Genomic DNA, 22410 nt, shown 5'->3' with positions numbered 1-22410 from the left:
TCCCACTTCATGTGATGTCTCCCAGAATATATTCTTATTCTGGATATATGCCAACCATTTTGAATTCAGTTGATTCTAGCACATGGGAATGTTTCAAATAGACTGTCACTTCCCAAATTAGAAGTAATTAACATTTTATACAAATAGAGGTTGTTTGTTTAAATTTGATGCACCCAAATGTACAAGTATTCTGGATATGTGGTGCTCTAGCTTGAGTGTCTGAGGTGTGGGGACGTGATATGTGAGCTCAGTGTGCAGAACCATTGTTTCTGGAGAGGTCCCTGCTCCTGCCTCCCTGATGGTTCTCAGAGTATGCCCTTCAGATTGCAGTTGTTGAACCAAATCCATGTCACAATGTTTTAGATATTTTATTAGCATATATAAATTCTACAAAATGATAGTTTTCACTATGACTTTTCATATGTGTGAATAATATAGTTTGTTCATATTTGCCCATCATTATCCTTTCCCTTCCGCCCCCCCCCCCCCACCTCCCTGCAAATCCCTGCATTCTTCCTTTCCATGGTCATTGTTGCATTGTTGATGTGTCTGCCTGCTTTACTGGTCGTTCTGCATTTCAGGTCATTTCCGTAGCTTCTGTCTTTTTGTCTACACACCAAGTGTGTTTTCTGGGGCATTGTAAGTCCTTCACAGTTAAGTAGACTCCATTACTCGTTTCCTGAAAGAGGAGCTCAGATTTTTTTCTTGTTTTTGTATGAACACACCATAATAGCTTTCTCTGTTCAGTTCTTCATCCCTACCCCACCCCAGCATGCCAGAAAACATCAAAGCCAAATGTAATGCTCTGTAACAATAACTGTCTGATTCCATTCTAAGAATTCATTTCTGCTTTATTTTTTCTTTGAATTAACGTGAATATGTATTTTCACTGTATATGACCTCACTTGCGTTTAGGAAGTACTGTGGTTATAAATTACAAATACAGCTGGCAGCATTTGGAGCATCCCTGATTTATATGGAGGGAAGATTCAATCAGTGCTCTTCACCAGGGTGAACCTAATATGATAAGAAAAACCTAGCACAGTGGCAGTAGGAGAAGACATTATGTAGGTGGTTAGGAGCAGAAAAGACAAATAAGGTTTAACTATGTTAGCTGCAAATGGATACATTCCTACGGGAGGAGTTGCTGCAGCTGATGGATGTTATGAAGTAGGAAAACTGTGGAAAAAAATCATCTTACATTTGTTTAATTGCTGCTTTTTGTTAAGCCGGAGAAAGAAAAAAAAAAAAAGGAAAATCCTGAGGGTGTTGGGAAATATTATAAACCTGGCAAGAATTCTGCACCATGGTCCAATGAGAAGAAAGATGAAAGGCCTGGGTAGCAGTGAGCATTTATAGCGGAGTGAGAAGGGTGTGCCTCCATCACTGTGGCAAAAGAAGGGCATTGATCTGAGCCAGCAAGTGCTGCTTTGGGTAGTTGCAGTGACACAGAGCACCAGGAGGATTGTTCCACAAAACAAGGGCTTCTTTACCAAATTATTTATTGACTGCTCTGGACTTACCAAAAGGCTAACATCTAGAGTGGCGTGGGAAATGGGGAGACAAGGGAAGAGAAAGCAAACATTCAACTGCTTCACTGCAGCACAGAACGCTGTGTGCTGAGGTTTTACGTTCGGGCAACTGAGAAAGTACCATGAGTTTGTTCTTGAGCTGAAAAGGCCTTTTAGAGCAAGTGGCCCTTTCCAGATGAAAACACACGATGAAGTGGGTATGCTCTTTCACTAACCAGCAATGCCTACTGCTGTGTATTTCCATCTCAATAGTATGTATTTTAGTGATTAAATATTACTTAATCCTTAGTTTAAAAAACAAAGAGGAAAGAACCTCCAAACAGAAGCTCTTGCAATGAGTGCCAGTTTTAGAATGAAGAATGTCCTCTTTTGTTTGTCAAGGTCGGTGGGGATATATAGGGTTTTAGAAAGTTGGGCAAGGGTGTGGTGTGGAAGATGCTGTGATCTCTGGTGAGGATACTTGACAGCTCCAGTCAGAGGTGACAGTTCTGTATCCCTCAGATCCCTCAGCCCTCAGGTCAGAGAACAACCTGTGGGAGAAGGTTCTCGCCTCCAGCCACGTGGATCTAGGGATTTTGCTCATGTCACTAGACAAGTTCTTTTATCCAACGAACCATGTTCTCCTCCCTTTCTCAGCATCTTTTTTGAGTATACTTCACTTTATTTATTTATTTATTTTTAGTAATATGTTTTTTTTTTTTAGGTATTTTCTTCATTTACATTTCCAATGCTATCCCAAAAGTCCTCCCATAACCCCCCCCCCCATTCCCACTTCTTGGCCCTGGCGTTCCCCTGTACTGAGGCATATAAAGTTTGCAAGCCCGATGGGCCTCTCTTTCCAATGATGGCCGACTAGGCCATCTTCTGATACATATGCAGCTAGATACACAAGCTCCGGGGGTACTGGTTAGTTCATTTTGTTTTTCCACTTATATGGTTACAGATCCTTTTAGCTCCTTGGGTACTTTCTCTAGCTCCTCCATTGGGGGCCCTGTGATCCATCCAATAGCTGACTGTGATCATCCACTTCTGTGTTTGCTAGGCCCCGGCATAGCCTCACAAGAGACAGCTATATCAGGGTCCTTTTAGCAAAATCTTGCTAGTGTATGCCATGGTGTCAGTGTTTGGAGGCTGATTATGGGATGGATTCCCAGGTATGGCAGTCTCTAGATGGTCCATCCTTTCGTCTCAGCTCCAAACTTTGTCTCTGCTTTCTCAACATCTTAATGGTCCCAAATTTACTATTGACATTTAATGACAAGGTATCACAAAAGATCCTTATTTCTGATATCTCTTTGAAAATATGTTGGCATTCCACCACAGCAAGTAGCAGTAGGAACTGAATAGAAGCTGTTTTTTTTTTTTTAAAGTTAATTTATCACTGTCCCTGCCTTCACACCAATGGTTCCATTTTCTCTAGACAGAAGCTAGATGACAATTGTCACTGTCGACATGACAGTGTTTGTATTATAGTGCTAAAATATATTGAATACTTCTTGTATGTCTTTTTTAAAAAATATTTTTATTAGATATTTTCTTCATTTACATTTCAAATGCTATCCCCTTTCCTAGTTTCCTCTCTGAAAGTCCCCTATACCCTCCCCCAATCCTGCTCCCCAACCCACCCACTCTTGCTTTCTGGCCCTGGCATTCCCCTGTACTGGAGCATATAATCTTTGCAATACTAAGGGCCTCTCCTCCCGTTGACTTTTTGTATCTGTCTTGTGTCTATCCAGAATATAGGAAAGAGAGTGCAGGGCTCTGTACTGTGGGCTGGAGAGTTGGCTCAGAAGTTAATAACATTTGCTCTTGCAGAGAACTTGGGTGCATTTCCCAGCATCCACATGAAGCTCACAAACATCTGTAACTTGAATTGGATTTAGATCTTGAAAAAAGATTGATTTCGGTGTTTGAATCTATCATTGTCGGAATGGCTTCGGCTACGCCATGGTCTTCCAGTCGGTCTACTGTTTCTAGGTCTGTAAGATCTCCTATAGTTATAATCAAAGGAGCGACTCCTCGATCTTCTCCTTTCATAACTCCGGCTTCGAGAGTGTCTATACCGGTCATAATCGTCATATCGTGAAGAGCTGTATATATTCCTCTCTTCCTTGGCTTTCATTTGATTTGGTGTCTTCCGATCCCCCTGTGCGAACTGGATTTCAATCTGACGCCCACAAATCCATTTTCTCTCCAAATTATGTAAAGCGTCTTCAGCATCACGAACATCCTCAAATTGAACATATGCAAATCCTCTTGGACGCCGAGTGTAGAAATGAAGTGGGACATAAACATCTACTATTGGACCATAACGACCAAATTCCCGACGTAAATCTTCAGACCTGGTGTCGTCCGCCACGTTCCTGACGAACAGAGACCTGTAATGTAGGACATGACTAAAAAATAACGAAATGATACCCTTAAATATTTATAATTTCTAGTATTTCAAGATTGTTTTGGAGGCAATAAAATGACTTGAAATGTCCGGTGTCATTTCAGAATACAAAGTTAGTGTCTGTAAGATCTTTGATTCATTGCTTACAGATGTGAGTGAAGATACTGTGGGGGACGATCCTCCTGGAGGATTACCTTATTTTTCCTTTCAATTTTGTTTTTAGAAATTTAGTCCTTGCTTGCAGACAACAAAAGATGGTTTTAAGAACTGTTTGTGGAATGTGTTTGGAGGGTTAATTCTAGAACCTTTGCATATTTAATAGTATTTTTAACTTTTATTTCTTTACTGTTTGCAGTTAATGTTCTTGTTCTGCTATGCAATCATTTATATGCACGTTTCTTTAATTTTTTTTTTTTTTTTAGATTTTCCTGGATGTATAGTTTAAACAAAGTCTACTTAAAACTGTAGCGGTAGTTTGAAGTTCTAGCAAAGAGGAAAGTTGTGGGGTTAAACTTTGTATTTTCTTTCTTATAGAAGCTTCTAAAAAGGTATTTTTATATGTTCTTTTTAACAAATATTGTTTACAACCCTTAAAACATCAATGTTTGGATCAAAACAAGACCCAGCTTATTTTCTGCTTGCTGTAAATTAAGCAAAGATGCTATAATAAAAACAAAATGAGGGAAAAAACAAAACAAAACATCTGTAACTCTAGTTCCAGGGGATCCAAAGCCCTCTTCTGACTTTCAGCAGCACCAAGACTGATCTCTGGCACACACCAGACATACACGCAGTCAGAACATTCATACATGTAAGATGATAAAATACTTTAAAAAAGATTCTGCACCATTAAGAACAATGGGAGGTCTGTTTCTCCGTGGATGTGAAGGGTATTTCATTGCTTTGTTCCCCCATCAAACATATCAGTACAGAATTGTCCTGCTGGTTTTACTCATTTATTTCTTGTAGACTTTGGATTTAAGATCTCTAGTTTAGTTTTTACCTAAGATCTCATCTGCAGGCAAGGATCATCCCTGAGGCTGAGATATTTCATACCCTAAAATACAGTCTTCTCTGTGAACATTTCTATAGTTAGAAGGTGCCCAGAGCCAGACTCTGCCAACAGTTCTCGGCTTCCCTCATTTCTGGTCATGTTACCCAAATGAGATGTAGGCAGAACATACAGAAGACTTGGGGGAATTTGAATGTATAATTGGTTTGGTCCTTGGTTGTTTTACCTGTATTCATGTCTTGGCATAAACAGGTTAACTAAAAGTGCAAAAACCATTTGGTGCCACCAAGAGATACCTACAAGGGCAAGTGACAACTTGTGAAATTACTGAGCAGAAACACATTAAGAGTCTGGACCCGTAGGTGTGGTTGTAAAGCTAAATAAGTTGCTGGAAATAAGTAGGTTTGTGTACGAGAGAAAAATAAATCCTTTATTTATTTTATAAACCATGGCTGCTCAGCTTTTCTGTTGCTAGCAGCTAAAAGCATCCCCAAGACATTTCCCTTCCAGTCTTGCCACTCATACTTGGGTAATGTTTCCCTCTATTTATGTATCCACATCTGCTGAATTATGCTATGAATCCAATTCAGTTCTTGTTGGGCAACATTTGCAAGCATTTTTGCTAACATTGCACTGGGAATTCCACAATGATGAATAACACACATTTTTACATCTTAAGTTTTTTTTTTATCCTATTGATGGGAGAACTGGTTATATATACTGATCATCACAACACAAAGTAGAATAAAGGTGACATCACACGAGAAGTGTGGTCCCTCAGGGGCCTTTGTATAGGCATGAAGAAAGTAAGGACTACTGTGCATAGTTCCTGGCTGGAGTCCTTGAAAGATTTTTCTGGAGAGGATTGACATCTTGAGATGAGGAACGAAGCCATCATAGACTTTTAAAGTCTTGCCTTCCAGAAAGAGGGCCTGATAGGAAGAAAGATATAGGGCCAGGAAATGAGTAAAACGTTTTGGGAAGTATGGAGTCTTTGACTCTCTGTTTTCATGCTCTAAATCCTCCTTCCTTCAGTGAGTCAAACCCATCCCAGTCCTACAAACCCTCCCACCAGCTCCTCCCTTATAGTGTGGCTCTGCTTCCCTTAGCCAGTTGGCCAACTATGCTGAAAATATTGTTTGCTTAGAGATTATGTGCCTGGGCATCCAACTCAAGCCTATTTCGCCTGTGACTGCCTTGCTCCTATCAGATGCACAGTCTTTATAAAATTTGTGTGTGTGTATACTCAGCAACTGTGAGAACCTAGTGAATGCATCTTTGTTCTAGCATGTTCTAGGCAATGGTTCAACCCAAGGAGCTGTCCTGGTTTAAAAAATATGAAATTACCAAAGAACAAATGTAATCAAATATATATTTTAATACCTTATTTTTATTTTAAAGCATCTGTGTGTAGGTGTCTGCACATGAGTGGCGCAGTGTCTATGGAGACCTGAGGAAGGTGTCAGTTCTTTTGGAGTTGGAGTTACATGTGGTTGTGAGCTGCCTGATGTGATTGTTAGGAACTGAATCTCAATCCTTTGCAAGAGCAGTGTGTGTATTTAATGCTCCAAGCCACCTCTCCAGCCCCTACATAAGAATTACAACAGAAATAGTCAAGTCACTTGCTCATAAAGGACAGAAAATATTGTGTCGAGTCCTTGAAAAGAAATAAGGGTTACTGTGCAGATAAAGAACAGGAAGACAAGTAAGAGAGAAGAGAAAATGCTTATAATATGGCCTGCCTCTGATGGTGTTATAAAGGATGTGAATATGAATGCCATGTTTGGCATTTAAAAGTATTGAACTTTAAAACTTAGAATTAGGGGAATTTGTAATTTCTACACCAGCTTCTACTTAACATAGAGAAGGACACAACTCAATAGTATATGACTGGAGGGATGGCTTAAATGTTAAGAGCCCTTATTGCTTTGGGCAGAGGACCTAGGTTCAATTCCCAGCATCCACACAGTGGCTCACAACCATCTGTTACTCAAGTTCCAGAGGATGGAACATCTCCTTTTGGCAAAACAGTCATATGCATAAAATAAGTAAAAGTATAAAATCTATGGCTTGAGTGTGTGTGTGTGTGTGTGTGTGTGTGTGAGTGTGTGTGTGTAGGATCAAACTGGGCCCTACACTTGTTAGGTTAGTGCTCTACCACATCTCTTGATGAATTGTGACAAATGACACACTTCCATTAAACCCAATTCAACACCAGAGCCTTGCTGGGACCCTTAAAGCCTTCATCCTTTTTCCTCATCACTTTCTAAAAAATTTTGTCCATTTGTGGAACACAGAGGGTGAAGCCAGAAGATATAGACTCCATGGTTTTCTGTGCTTTTGGTCAACTTGACACAAGCTAAGGTCATCAGGGAAGTGGAGACCTCAGTTGAGAGAATGCCACCATTGGACTGGTCTGTAGGCAAGTCTGTGGGAGACATTTTATTGATTGATATAAAAGGACCCAGACCATGATGGATAGTGCTACCCCTTGGCAAGTAGTCCTGTCCTACTAGGTGGTATTAGAAAATGTTTAAGGGGCTTGGGAGATGGCTCAGAGAACTGGCTGATCTTAACCCCCAGGTTTAGTTCCCATCACCCACATGAGGGCTCACTGTCATCCATAAGTCTAGTTCCTGAGGATCTAATACTCACTTCTGACCTCCATGGGTACTGCCACATGTGATGCATGACATATAATGAAGGTAAAACATCCATACTCATAAAATAAAATTAAATCTTTAAAAGAAAAAAATTAAGAGAGCAAGCCAGTGAGAAAAATTCTTCCATGGTCTTGGTTTGAAGTTTGCCCTCTAGGCTCCTCCATTGACTTCTTCCCGTGACGGTCTATAATTTGGAAGTGTAGGATGCTCTAAGCCCTTTTCTCCCCACGTTGCTTTTCACCAATAGAAAGCAAACTAAGACAGCTGGATTCCGATACTCACAACTTCTCAGGATGGAGCACACCTCTCCCCCCACCCCCCCACCCCCCCCCCGGCAACCCAGCAAACACACACAATAAATAAATAACAGGTAAAGCCCAAATCAGAATGGTTGGTTTTGTTATTAAAAACTTGATATATTTTAGGTCTTAACAGAGAATGTCACTTAATAAATTGTGCTGTATTTTATTTCACATTGCATTTTATTTATGCATGTGTACACACACATTCGAGCATACACCCGTGGAGCTCAGAGGACAACTTTTAGAAGTCAGCTCTCTGCTTTCATTATGTGGGTTCTGGGGATGTTGGCAAGTACTCAGCCATCTCCTTGGCTCTCCAGACTTACATTCTACGTGTTACTTTTTCAACTAGAAAAAGTATCAAATGTAAATAGTACAGTGGAAAACTGGATGGGTGTACATAGTTACCCTGTGCCAATTAGTGAGTCATATTGTTGAACTTCACGTTCTTTAGGCAGGACAGGCTGTGGAATGTCGACATCTGCCATAGATTGCTTTAGTAATGGCTTCATCCACCACATTAGGAGTGGTATTTGGAAAGGCATTAACTGGCCACACAAACAAGTAAAGCTATGGGGACATTTAATCCCCAGTAGGTCTGGGAGTACTTTGGGAACACAGGGGCAGCCCCTACCCTGTGCACATTGTGTCACTCTCAGTTGACACCTTGGAGCTGCAGTGGCAGCTTAACCTTAGGTGACTGCACTGGGCTTTGCCTGTGGTTGTGGTTGTTTGCTTTCGTGGCTATCTATTTTTCATTATGCAAACTTGCCACAATTTACTGTTGGTGAATAGTGAAGCAGTGTTATTTTTTTCCACTGGTCTGTGACTTCATTGGTTGTTTGAAATATTTGTGTTGAGTGAACTGTTATGGAGTAGGGCTAATAAAAGCATTGCATTCAAGAGAATGCTTAAAAAGCAATTGGGTCCATATTGTAGAATATCAAGTGCCATTTTTTTCCCCCAGCAGAGATGTGACACAAATGCATTCTCATCTCAGACTGGGAAAAGATCATAAAGCAAAATAAAGATACTTGGTGATCCAATTAGTTTATTGGGGTCGCTTAAACAGGAGTGTCGGGTGAGAGGTTACTTAGAGAAACATAGATGATCCAAAGGCAACTACATCACTGGAAGCCCCTTCCTGCATGGGTGACAACTCATAAAAGGTAGAATCCTGAATTCATTGCATTGTTTAAAGTCAGCTAGACAGCTCTGAGAGTCTCTTCTAAGCAGCTTAAATGATCCCAGTCTCCTTAGCAGTCCTTATTGCTTACCTAACACTGGGGAGAGAGGAGCCTATGGTTTCTTCAGTTTCAGGGACATCCTGGGACTTCTGAGTTGTTGACTTCCTAAATCTTACCAGCCTCCTTATAGAACTTCTTGAGTTCTAATGAGCTGCTCTCCAGAGTTTGTGTGCTCCCTAAGCTGGGGAAATGAGAACCCCTAGTGAGAACTTAGCAATAATCAGTCAGGAAGTGAAATGTTAGAGTGAAGGGGCCAACACTATGTGGGTTTCAATCACTGCTTCCACTTTCTAGTGGTGTCACCTGGGTTTGATTCATTTAACCTCCCCGTGTTTCTCTTCAACAACCAAAAGAATCAAGATTTGTAAATGTCTTAGAACAGAACCCGATGTTCTCCAGCAGTAGTTGTTAAATCCAGTAGATATCCACAATAGGATTTTGGACAGAAAAGTGGCATTTGGAGGAGAGGTTGTCATCAAGGTGGGGTTGGTGGGTCTGGTCTAGTCTTGTAGCCTGTCCTTCCTGAGCCAAGGGGGTACTGCCCTGTCAGCTGCTGCACAACTTACAGAAACACCCATGAGAAACTGACACCTTTGGAGACCCCCACAGTCTTGAATGGCCACTTTGAAATTATTCCCCACAATTAGAAAACTTTTATCATTAAAACAACGGGCAAGGGCCGGGCGTGGTGGCGCACGCCTTTAATCCCAGCACTTGGGAGGCAGAGGCAGGCAGATTTCTGAGTTCGAGACCAGCCTGGTCTACAGAGTGAGTTCCAGGATAGCCAGGGCTATACAGAGAAACCCTGTCTCGAAAAAAAACCAAAAACCAACCAACCAACCAACCAACCAACCAACCAACCAAACAAACAAACAAACAAAACCCCACGGGCGAATCAGCCATCGTTTTATCTGCGGTAGACTTTTATTTAGGCCAACAGGAGAAAAGGTTTTCTCCATGTCCCTCGGATGACACAACATTACATTCTCACCATGTTGCTGAAACACTCACGAGTCTGTTGAGCTTTGCAGCAAATCCTTGCACTGAGTTGTCACTGCAGAGCTGGTGGTCTTTGTTGGTCCAGTGCTAGTGAACTGTGAGTACTGGGGAGAGACAAATGAGAACTTCAGCTGGGGAACTGGGAGAGTTTGGGAGAATATTCTCGAGTGGGGAGAGATAAGGGTCAGCGCAGAACCCTGAAGCTAGCAACTCTGAGGAGGCCGGGTAACCTAAAGGGGTGACGGGAGGAAGAACTTCCGGAACCCGACAGGATGGTGGACCCAAGCTGTGAGTCTGTTCCAGGGTCAGCCAAGCAGCTGTTTGCTGGTGAGTAGGGAGTTCTGAGAATGCTCACTGACCTTTCTCTTACCCCACCTCTCTTCTTCCTGTGGGCTCACCGGCTCTTTGGCAAGAACAATCTCAAAACAGGGAGTCCCAAGAGCCCGTTTATATCGGTCATCACTGCTCCATTCCCAAGGCATAGATGTAAAGGAGGCTTGAACCTAAGGGAAAAAACACCTTATGATATAAATAGTCATGTGGTAGTGAACACTTGTAATTCCAGGATTACAGAGATGGAGGCCAGAGATGTATGTAGCAAGATCTTTTTATTTTTCTTCAGAAATTTTAAAAAAAGCAAAATAAAAACAAAACCTTATGTACTGGATGTGCCTCTGAAGATGGGGATTACAGTACTTTATTTTATTTTTTTTCCACAGCTACAATCACAACTATCTTTTGCTTGAAAAACCAACATGTGAGAATGTGATGTTTCCAAGGTCTCACAGTGCACAGGAAGCCTGGGAATCAAGAGTCTAGTCTCAAATTCCAGAGGCCACGATGTCATTTCCGCTATTTGAGCAACCTACTGACTTTCCATTTCTTTTCCCTCTTTTTTCTTTCTTTTGTCTTCCTTCCTTCTTTCCCTCCCTCCCTCCTTCCTTCCCTCCCTCCCTCTCTTCTTTCTTTTGTTCTTTTGTGCCAGGGATTGAACCCTGAGCCTTTCAACCCTCAGAAGACTTCTCTACGACTGAGCCACAAACAGCCTCACCTCTCTGATCTCTTTATTCATGCAATCTCCTTAATATTTTACTTTATTAGATAAGTATATTTACATGAAGAGTCAAATAGTTACAGAAAGTAATGGAGTCTAAAGTTCCACTCTGTCCGCCCAGTCTTTGTCTCCCAACACTCCCTTCCTCAGGAGTGGGCTATGGAGTCACCTCTCAGCCTGCAGGCTAGCTTGAGAGGAAGACTCAGCACTCCACAGTGGTGTGAGCCTCCCAGCCTACTCTTCCCTCTGCGTTTACAGACTTACATGTAAAGATGCCCATCCATCCATCTCCTTACAGAAGAGGAACACGAAGGCCCACAGAGGTAACTGATGTTCAAGGCCTGATTCTGCTGGGTATTAATTTAGAGCAGGGTCACAACCTTATAAAATTTCCCTGACTTGCTTTTTTTTTTGTACTTTTTCTTTTACTTTGAACCACTCCTTTTGGAAGAATGTGTATTATTTTATGACCTGCTAGTTTAAATACATGCAGACATGCATAATGCTTCTTGTTTTTTCAGATGGTATACACCCCTAAAACTAAAATAAGTTGTAGGCTACAAAATATCAAAATCAAAACTTAAATTGCTGGTCCTAATGAAAGACAAAGTGTAACTTAAGTAAAATCATCGAGCATTTGGTTTAGTGATAGGAAAGCATTTTATTTTTTACTTGTTGATTTGGTCATAATAAGTTGGAGCACAACAGATCTTCTTGAAGAGAATGCTATTTTTTTCTTTAAAATAATATGCTCATTTAGGGGCCTGTGGTCAATCAATGTAATATGGCACTATATGACAAAATCATATTGAAACAGTTGGAAAAGATCATTTACCAACAACAATGATAACAACAGCCCATTTTCACTGTACATTTATACTTATAGTAACATTCTAGTAATGAACGTTTATGACATGTTTACTGCATAGGTGGATCCACAGCACACATCCACATCTTTCCTGGAAGGTACTATTACATCGTTATATCTGAATTACCATATAGTATAATGACGCACACCTCTTGCAGTCATTTCCTCTTTCTAACTGCTGCTGGACTTTTGTTTGAACAGTCCTAGATGGATGAATTTGTCCTTCTGGTGACTTTGGTGCCTTATTGCTGTTTGAGGTTTGCCCCAATCCTTCTTTCCCTCCTTTGAGTTAGAGCACATGGTCACCAACCAATGACTTCATGATTCCATTTCTAAACTTCTCAGTCAGTTCATTCAACAAATTGAGAAGTGACAGGTTTAGTCCATGAAAATGCCTTTCAGTTCTGTCATTGCAAATCATATTTATTACCATGATTGGTTAAAATGAAACACTTAAACACAGTAGCACACACAACATTTTTGTCATTTGGATTAATAAATAGCTCAAGCCGCTCTAATTAGACTCATTAACATGTAGACATTAAATACCATCCTTTCAAATATTACAATCTAATTACTAGCCACAGTGAAAAAACACTCAGGCACTAGAATTAATGACTATCTGTCAATTACAGATTGGCCAAGAACATGCCTTATATATTTTTCACAAGTACCAATTGTGTGAAAATAAATAATTAAAATAATTCTGAAGATTCTCAAGGTTTTTGTAATATCATCACCCTCATATCCACACCCACCAGACAGGAGTCTAGGTTCAAACCTTTCCAAATATGAAGAGCTGAGGGCACTGTTCTTGCTCAGGGTTGGGCGCAGGCTGGAGGTGCTGTGAGAGAAAGCAGCCTCTCCTTAGCCTTGTGGCAGGGTTTTAATTCATGGCTGGATGCCAAGCATAACTGCGGTCTGCACCTGTTTCTATCTTCCCACTCCCAAGGCAGGAAAAAACCTTCCCCTTCTCAGGCAGGATCATACTAAGTCATTCCTATGGATATCGAGGCCTTGTCTGACTGAAGCCAACCTTCCCTAGTTTGTACTGTGGCCCCTTCTCCTGTTGTAACATGTGCTCCCTGGACAATGTGAGATGGTCACAAAGATGACTGAATTATCCTTCCTCTCATTCTCAGATCTTCACCAAACCCTAGAATTCCTTCCATAGGATTGAAGCTGTTCAAGCTCCTTCCTCTCAGACCCATTGTCTGAACCTTGGAGTCAAATCACAAATGTTCAATAAAACTTTACCATCTCTGTCTAGGCCTGGGAGCTCTGAAGGACATCTTGGCCCTTCCCATTTCTTGGTTATGTGCCTGGGCAGAATCCAAAGATAAATTTCACTCATTTGTCTATAAACAAAGCTTCCTGGCCACTCTTATTGACCCTTTCTTCAGGGTTGCTGGGAGCCTTCCCAAACAAACAGAAAAGGACCCTGGAAGTCATCCAGGTCTCTTATATGATATAACTACCAGACTTAGACTCCTTTCGTCTCTGGATGATGGTCCAGCCTTTGTCTCCCAAATAACTCAAGCATAGGGTGTCACCTTTAAATTCTACTCTATTGTAAATCTTCAGAAAGAAGTAGAAAAGGCTGTTGCACCTTAAAACAACATCCCAGAGAGCTATGCTTTGACTTTCAGCAAGGTTGGTCCCAACTTGTTCCTTTAAGAGCCCCTCCCTAGGTGCCTTTGTATCATGCCCCTTCGAAGTAATGTATACAAGCCTATTCTCTTCTATCCTGGCATCCCTAGTGAAGCTCCTTCTTTGGGAAACTATCTTCCCACTTTAGAGCTTTCTAGAAACCTGGACAGGGAGTGTGCCAATCAGTAAATTCTGTTAACATTCCCATACATAGCCCTAGATCTCTGTGGTTCTTCACTGGGTAGCCATCTTGAAACAGGTCAGAGAGTATATATAAATGGAATGTGTTTCTGTTGGAACTCACCACGATGTGGCATCTTCTCCCCCATATACTCATGGCATTGCCAGCTCATTGCTTTTGATGTCTTGGAATCTGAAACTCTTCTCTGTGACAAGAACCTATTGCTCTCACTCTCTCTTGCACTGAAATAACCATTCCTTTCCTAAACAAGAAATTTCAGGTCACAGTTGTAGCTCAGAGGTAGAGGACATGTTTCACAGGCCCAAGGCACTGTTTCTAGGCCATTTATATTTGTATTAGAAAGCTCCTATTTGGATCCGGCCGGACCAGCACTGGGGTAGCTAGGGCGCAGGGTCGGCTGACACCCGCCAGCTACCCACGACCCCCGCCACAGGATTTTGAGACTGCTGGTGAGTGGAACACAGCTTCTGCTCCAGTCCAATCACGCGTGACCTGAGACTGCTTTGGTTGGGGAGGCAGAAATCCGCCCTCAGTAGGGCCACAAGCCTCTTCCGGTCAGAAAAAGCACCAGGGTAGCTAGGGCGCAGGGTCGGCTAACACCTGCCAGCTACCCACAACACCCGCCACAGGATCTTAAGACTTCTGGAGAGTGGAACACAGCTTCTGCTCCAATCCAATTGCTCGCGGGACCTGAGACTGCATTAGTTAGGGAAGCAGAAAACCGGCCTGAGTAGGACCACAGGCCTCTTCCGGCTGGACCAGCACCGGGGTACCACCAGCTACCCACGAACCCCGCCACAGGATTTTGAGACTGCTGGTGAGTGGAACACAGCTTTTGCTCCAATCTTTAAACAGTGACAACGACAACAACTAACCCCAGAGATTACCAGATGGCGAAAGGTAAACTTAATAATCTTACTAACAGAAACCAAGACCACTCACCATCATCAGAACCCAGCACTCCCACTTTGCCCAGTCCAGGGCACCCCAACACACTGGAAAATCTAGAAACAGATCTAAAAGCATATCTCCTGATGATGGTAGAGGACTTCAAGAAGGACTTTAATAACACACTTAAAGAAATACAAAGGAACACTGGTAAACAGGTAGAAGACAGTAAAGAGGAAGCACAAAAAATCCCTTAAAGAATTGCAGGAGAACAATGCTAAAGAGTTACAAATCCTTAAAGAAAAATAGGATAACATAATCAAACAGGTAGAAGTCCTTAATGAAAAACAGGAAAACACATTCAAACAGATGATGGAAATGAACAAAACCACACTAGACCTAAAAAGGGAAGTAGATACAATAAAGAAAACCCAAAATGAGGCAACACTGGAGATAGAAACCCTAGGAAAGAAATCTGGAACCATAGATACGAGCATCAGCAACAGAATACAAGAGATGGAAGAGAGAATCTCAGGTGCAGAAGATTCCATAGAGAACATCGGCACAACAATCAAGGAAAATGTAAAATGCAAAAAGATCCTAACTCAAAACATCCAAGAAATACAGGACACAATGAGAAGACCAAACCTACGGATAATAGGAGTGGATGAGAATGAAGATTTTCAACTCAAAGGACCAGCAAACATCTTCAACAAAATTATAGAAGAAAACTTCCCAAATCTAAAGAAAGAGATGCCCATGAACATACAAGAAGCCTACAGAACTCCAAATAGGCTGGACCAGAAAAGAAATACCTTCTGACACATAATAATCAGAACAACAAATGCTCTAAATAAAGATAGAATACTAAAAGCAGTAAGAGAAAAAGGCCAAGTAACATATAAAGGCAAGCCTATCAGAATTACACCAGATTTTTCACCAGAGACTATGAAAGCCAGAAGATCCTGGACGGATGTTATACAGACACTAAAAGAACACAAACTCCAGCCCAGGCTACTATACCCAGCCAAACTCTCAATTAACATAGATGGAGAAACCAAAGTATTCCACGACAAAACCAAATTCACACATTATCTCTCCACGAATCCAGCCCTTCAAAGGATAATAACAGAAAAAAAACAATACCAGGACAGGAACCACGCCCTAGAAACAACAAGAAGGTAATCCCTCAACAAACCTAAAAGAAGACAGCCACAAGAACAGAATGCCAACTTTAACAACAAAAATAACAGGAAACAACAAATACTATTCCTTATTATCTCTTAATATCAATGGACTCAACTCCCCGATAAAAAGACATAGACTAACAAACTGGCTACACAAACAAGACCCAACATTTTGCTGCTCACAGGAAACTCATCTCAGAGAAAAAGATAGACACTTCCTCAGAATGAAAGGTTGGAAAACAATTTTCCAAGCAAATGGTATGAAGAAACAAGCTGGAGTAGCCATTCTAATATCTGATAAGATTGACTTCCAACCCAAAGTCATTAAAAAAGACAGGGAGGGACACTTCATACTCATCAAAGGTAAAATCCTCCAAGAGGAACTATCAATCCTGAATATCTATGCTCCAAATACAAAGGCAGCCACATTCATTAAAGAAACTTTAGTAAATCTCAAAGTAAACATTGCACCTCATACAATAATAGTGGGAGACTTCAACACACCACTTTCACCAATGGACAGATCATGGAAGCAGAAACTAAACAGGGACACAGAGAAACTAAGAGAAATAATGAATCAAATGGATCTGGCAGATATCTACAGAACATTCTATCCTAAAACAAAAGGATATACCTTCTTCTCAGCACCTCATAGTACCTTCTCCAAAATTGACCACATAATTGGTCACAAAACAGGCCTCAACAGATACAAAAATATTGAAATTGTCCCATGCATCCTATCAGATCACCTTGGACTAAGGCTGATCTTCAATAACAAAATAAATAATAGAAAGCCAACCTTCACGTGGAAACTGAACAACACTCTTCTCAATGATACCTTGGTCAAGGAAGGAATAAAGAAAGAAATTAAGGACTTTTTAGAGTTCAATGAAAATGAAGCCACAACATACCCAAACTTATGGGACGCAATGAAAGCATTTCTAAGAGGAAAACTCATAGCTCTGAGTGCCTCCAAAAGGAAACTAGAGAGAGCACACATTAGCAGCTTGACAACATACCTAAAAGCACTAGAACAAAAGGAAGCAAATTCACCCAAGAGGAGTAGACGGCAGGAAATAATCAAACTCAGGGGCGAAATCAACCAAGTGGAAACAAGAAGAACTATTCAAAGAATCAACCAATCAAGGAGCTGGTTCTTTGAGAAAATCAACAAGATAGATAAACCCTTAGCCAGACTCACTAGAGGGCACAGGGAAAGCATCCTAATTAACAAAATCAGAAATTAAAAAGGAGACATAACAACAGATCCTGAAGACATCCAAAACACCATCAGATCCTTCTACCAAAGGCTATACTCAACAAAACTGGAGAACCTGGATGAAATGGAGAAGTTCCTAGACAGATACCAGGTACCAAAGTTGAATCAAGATCAGGTTAATGATCTAAACAGCCCTATATCCCCCAAAGAAATAGAAGCAGTCATTAATAGTCTCCCAACTAAAAAAAGCCCAGGACCAGATGGGTTTAGTGCAGAGTTCTATCAGACCTTCAAAGAAGATCTAATCCCAGTTCTTCACAAACTATTCCACAAAATAGAAACAGAAGGTACTCTACCCAACTCATTCTATGAAGCCACAATTACTCTGATACCTAAACCACAAAAAGACCCAACAAAGATAGAAAACTTCAGACCAATATCCCTTATGAATATTGATGCAAAAATCCTCAATAAAGTTCTTGCTAACCGAATCCAAGAACACATCAAAACAATCATCCATCCTGACCAAGTAGGTTTCATCCCAGGGATGCAGGGATGGTTCAATATACGGAAATCCATCAACGTAATCCAGTATATAAACAAACTCAAAGACAAAAACCACATGGTCATCTCATTAGATGCGGAAAAAACATTTGACAAGATCCAACACCCATTCATGATAAAAGTCTTGGAAAGATCAGGAATTCAAGGCCCATACCTAAACATGATAAAAGCAATCTACAGCAAACCAGTAGCCAACATCAAAGTAAATGGTCAGAAGCTTGAAGCAATCCCTCTAAAATCAGGGACTAGACAAGGCTGTCCACTTTCTCCATACCTATTCAACATTGTACTTGAAGTCCTAGCCAGAGCAATTCGACAACAAAAGGAGATCAAAGGGATACAAATTGGAAAAGATGAAGTCAAAATATCACTTTTTGCAGATGATATGATAGTATATATAAGTGACCCTAAAAATTCCACCAGAGAACTCCTAAGCCTGATAAACAGCTTCGGTGAAGTAGCTGGATATAAAATTAACTCAAACAAATCAATGGCCTTTCTCTACACAAAGAATAAACAGGCTGAGAAAGAAATTAGGGAAACAACACCCTTCTCAATAGTCACAAATAATATAAAATATCTTGGCATGACTCTAACTAAGGAAGTGAAAGATCTGTATAATAAAAACTTCAAGTCTCTGAAGAAAGAAATTATAGAAGATCTCAGAAGATGGAAAGATTTCCCATGCTCATGGATTGGCAGGATCAACATTGTAAAAATGGCTATCTTGCCAAAAGCAATCTACAGATTCAATGCAATCCCCATCAAAATTCCAAATCAATTCTTCAACGAATTAGAAAGTGCAATCTGCAAATTCATCTGGAATAACAGAAAACCTAGGATAGCAAAAACTCTTCTCAAGGATAAAAGAACCTCTGGTGGAATCACCATGCCCGACCTAAAGCTCTACTACAGAGCAATTGTGATAAAAACTGCATGGTACTGATATGGTGACAGACAAATAGACCAATGGAATAGAATTGAAGACCCAGAAATGAACCCACACACCTACGGTCACTTGATCTTCGACAAGGGAGCTAAAAACATCCAGTGGAAGAAAGACAGCATTTTCAACAAATGGTGCTGGCACAACTGGTTGTTAACATGTAGAAGAATGCGAATCGATCCATTCCTATCTCCTTGTACTAAGGTCAAGTCTAAGTGGATCAAGGAACTTCACATAAAACCAGAGACACTGAAACTTATAGAGGAGAAAGTGGGGAAAAGCCTTGAAGATATGGGCACAGGGGAAAAATTCCTGAATAGAACAGTAATGGCTTGTGCTGTAAGATCGAGAATTGACAAGTGGGACCTCATGAAACTGCAAAGCTTCTGCAAGGCTAAAGATACCATCAATAAGACAAAAAAACCACCAACAGATTGGGAAAGGATCTTCACCTATCCTAAATCAGATAAGGGACTAATATCCAATATATATAAAGAACTCAAGAAGGTGGACTCTAGAAAGTCAAATAACCCCATTAAAAAATGGGGCTCAGAACTGAACAAAGAATTCTCACCTAAGTAATACCGAATGGCAGAGAAGCACCTGAAAAAATGTTCAACATCCTTAATCATCAGGGAAATGCAAATCAAAACAACCCTGAGATTCCACCTCACACCAGTCAGAATGGCTAAGATCAAAAATTCAGGTGACAGCAGATGCTGGTGAGGATGTGGAGAAAGAGGAACACTCCTCCATTGTTGGTGGGATTGCAAGCTTGTACAACCACTCTGGAAATCAGTCTGGCGGTTCCTCAGAAAATTGGACATAGTACTACCGGAGGATCCAGCAATACCTCTCCTGGGTATATATCCAGAAGATGTCCCAACCGGTAAAAAGGACACATGCTCCACTATGTTCATAGCAGCCCTATTTATAATAGCCAGAAGCTGGAAAGTACCCAGATGTCCCTCAACAGAGGAATGGATACAGAAATTATGGTACATTTACACAATGGAGTACTACTCAGCTATTAAAAAGAATGAATTTATGAAATTCCTAGGCAAATGGATGGACCTGGAGGGCATCATCTTGAGTGAAGTAACACAATCACAAAAGAACTCACACAATATGTATTCACTGATAAGTGGATATTAGCCCAAAACTTAGGAAACCCAAGATATAAGATACAATTTGCTAAACGCATGAAACTCAAGAAGAATGAAGACCAAAGTGTGGACACTGTGCCCCTTCTTAGAATTGGGAACAAAACACCCAGGGAAGGACTTACAGAGACAAAGTTCGTAGCTGTGATGAAAGGATGGACCATTTAGAGACTGCCGTATCCAGGGATCCATCCCTTAATCAGCTTCTAAACGCTGACACCATTGCATACACTAGCAAGATTTTGCTGAAAGGACCCAGATATAGCTGTCTCTTGTGAGACGATGCTGGGGCCTAGCAAACACAGGAGTGGATGTTCACAGTCAGATATTGGATGTATCACAGGGCTCCCAATGGAGAAGCTAGAGAAAGTACCCAAGGAGCTAAAGGGATCTGCAACCCTATTGTCAGAACAACATGATGTACTAACCAGAACCCCGGAGCTCTTGTCTCTAGCTGCATATGTATCGAAAGATGGCCTAGTCGGCCATCAATGGAAAGAGAGGCCCATTGGACTTGCAAACTTTATATGCCCCAATATAGGGGAATGCCAGGGCCAAAAGAATGGGAATGGGTGGGTAGGGAAGTGGGGGGCGCTATGGGGGACTTTTGGGATAGCATTGGAAATGTAATTGAGGAAAATATGTAATAAAAATATTAAAAATTAAAAAAAAGAAAGCTCCTATTTGCATTGACAATAAAATACCTGTTTCATGTGTGTGAAGATCTGTGTCTCCTGTTGACATTAAGTAAATGTCAAACAGGGCCTGATGTGTGGTAGGGACCACATGAATTTTAGGTGTGTATTGCTTTGGCACGTGGCCAGGTGGAAGAAGAAGGATCCAAGCTGAGGCTGATGTGCAAGAGTGACTGGGTGGATGGAGACAAGCTGATAGTAGGCACAGAAGGCATTTTACGTGGCTGTGAGGAGAATCTGGAGCACAGAGAAGAGAAGTGACTGTGTCCAGGACACACAGCTCACCAGAATAAGTTGGTCATACCATTCCCTGGTTCTTACCTTTTCTGTCAGGCACATTATTTGTTCATCTATTAGAATGCGTTTGTCACAAATTACATTGGTACATCTGAACCTATTAAAATGCATGTGTATGTGCCTATGTACACTATACTATACTATACCGTACTATATGTATGTCCATACATATCATGTCAAAGATATCTAGCTACAATGATATATACATAGAAAGGAAACAACATGCCTTCATCCTTCATCCCCAAGGTGCCTATGACAGATTCCTTTTTTCTTTCTTTTCTTTCTTTCTTTCTTTCTTTCTTTCTTTCTTTCTTTCTTTCTTTCTTTCTTTCTTTCTTTCTTTCTTTCTTTTTTTGACAGGGTTTCTCTGTATAGCCCTGGCTGTCCTGGAACTCACTCTGTAGACCAGGCTGGCCTCAAACTCAGAAATCTTCCTGTCTCTGCCTCCCAAGTGCTAGGATTAAAGGTGTGCGCCACCACTGCCCAGTCTATGACAGATTCTTTTATTTTATTTATTTATTTTTTTATTAGGTATTTTCCTCAATTACATTTCCAATGCTATCCAAAAAGTCCCCAATACACCCCCCCCAGTCCCCCACCCACCCACCCCCACCCCTTGGCCCTGGCATTCTCCTGTACTGGGGCATATAAAGTTGGCAAGTCCAATGGGCCTCTCTTTCCAGTGATGGCCGACTAGGCCATCTTTTGATACAAATGCAGCTAGAGTCAAGAGCTCTGGGGTACTGGTTAGTTCATAATAATGTTCCACCTATGGGGTTGCAGTTCCCTTTAGCTCCTTGGGTACTTTCTCTAGCTCCTCCATTGGGGGCCCTGTGATCCATCCAATAGCTGACTGTGAGCATCCACTTCTGTGTTTGCTAGGCCCCGGCATAGTCTCACAAGAGACAGCTATATCTGGGTCCTTTCAGCAAAATCTTGCTAGTGTATGCAATCGTGTCAGCGTTTGGAAGCTGATTATGGGATGGATCCCTGGATATGGCAGTCTTTAGATGGTCCATCCTTTTGTCACAGCTCCAAACTTTATCTCTGTAACTCTTTCCATGGGTGTTTTGTTCCCAATTCTAAGAAGGGGCACAGTGTCCACACTTTGGTCTTCGTTCTTCTTGAGTTTCATGCGTTTAACAAATTGTATCTTATATCTTGGGTATCCTAAGTTTTTGGGCTAATATCCACTTATCAGTGAGTACATATTGTGTGAGTTCCTTTACAGATTCTTAAACCGTGGATCATGACCTCACTTGGGGTCATGTAACTGAATGTGGGATTCATGAAAAATTTGATCAGAGTGAACAGTTTTCAATGTCCATCAAGTAAAGGTTATTTCAATATGAAATGCATAATGAATGTGAGGTGTTCTTGGTAAGCCAACCTGTGTTACATCTTCCAACTTCACAGTAGCCTTGGTTCCAAATAAGTGATGGACACAGTTTGCAGTGTGTATACTGGCTCCCTCCCAGCATCACTGAACCTCACCTGCAGTATCCTGGCTCAGCCTGGAGACCACCA

At 41.2% G+C, this 22410-nt stretch overlaps 1 pseudogene; it reads right to left on the bottom strand.

Annotated features, from left to right (window-relative positions):
- Positions 1-3383: 3383 nt before the first annotated feature.
- On the bottom strand, positions 3384-11222 carry LOC110291837 (serine/arginine-rich splicing factor 10-like; annotated as a pseudogene).
- Positions 11223-22410: the final 11188 nt, after the last annotated feature.

The sequence above is a fragment of the Mus caroli genome, unplaced genomic scaffold, assembly GCF_978045245.1.
Source record: "Mus caroli unplaced genomic scaffold, Mus_caroli_1 scaffold_3, whole genome shotgun sequence".
Lineage (NCBI taxonomy): Eukaryota > Metazoa > Chordata > Mammalia > Rodentia > Muridae > Mus > Mus caroli.
The sequence above is the reverse complement of the archived record's forward strand: the minus strand, read 5'-3'. Positions and strand labels throughout refer to the sequence as shown.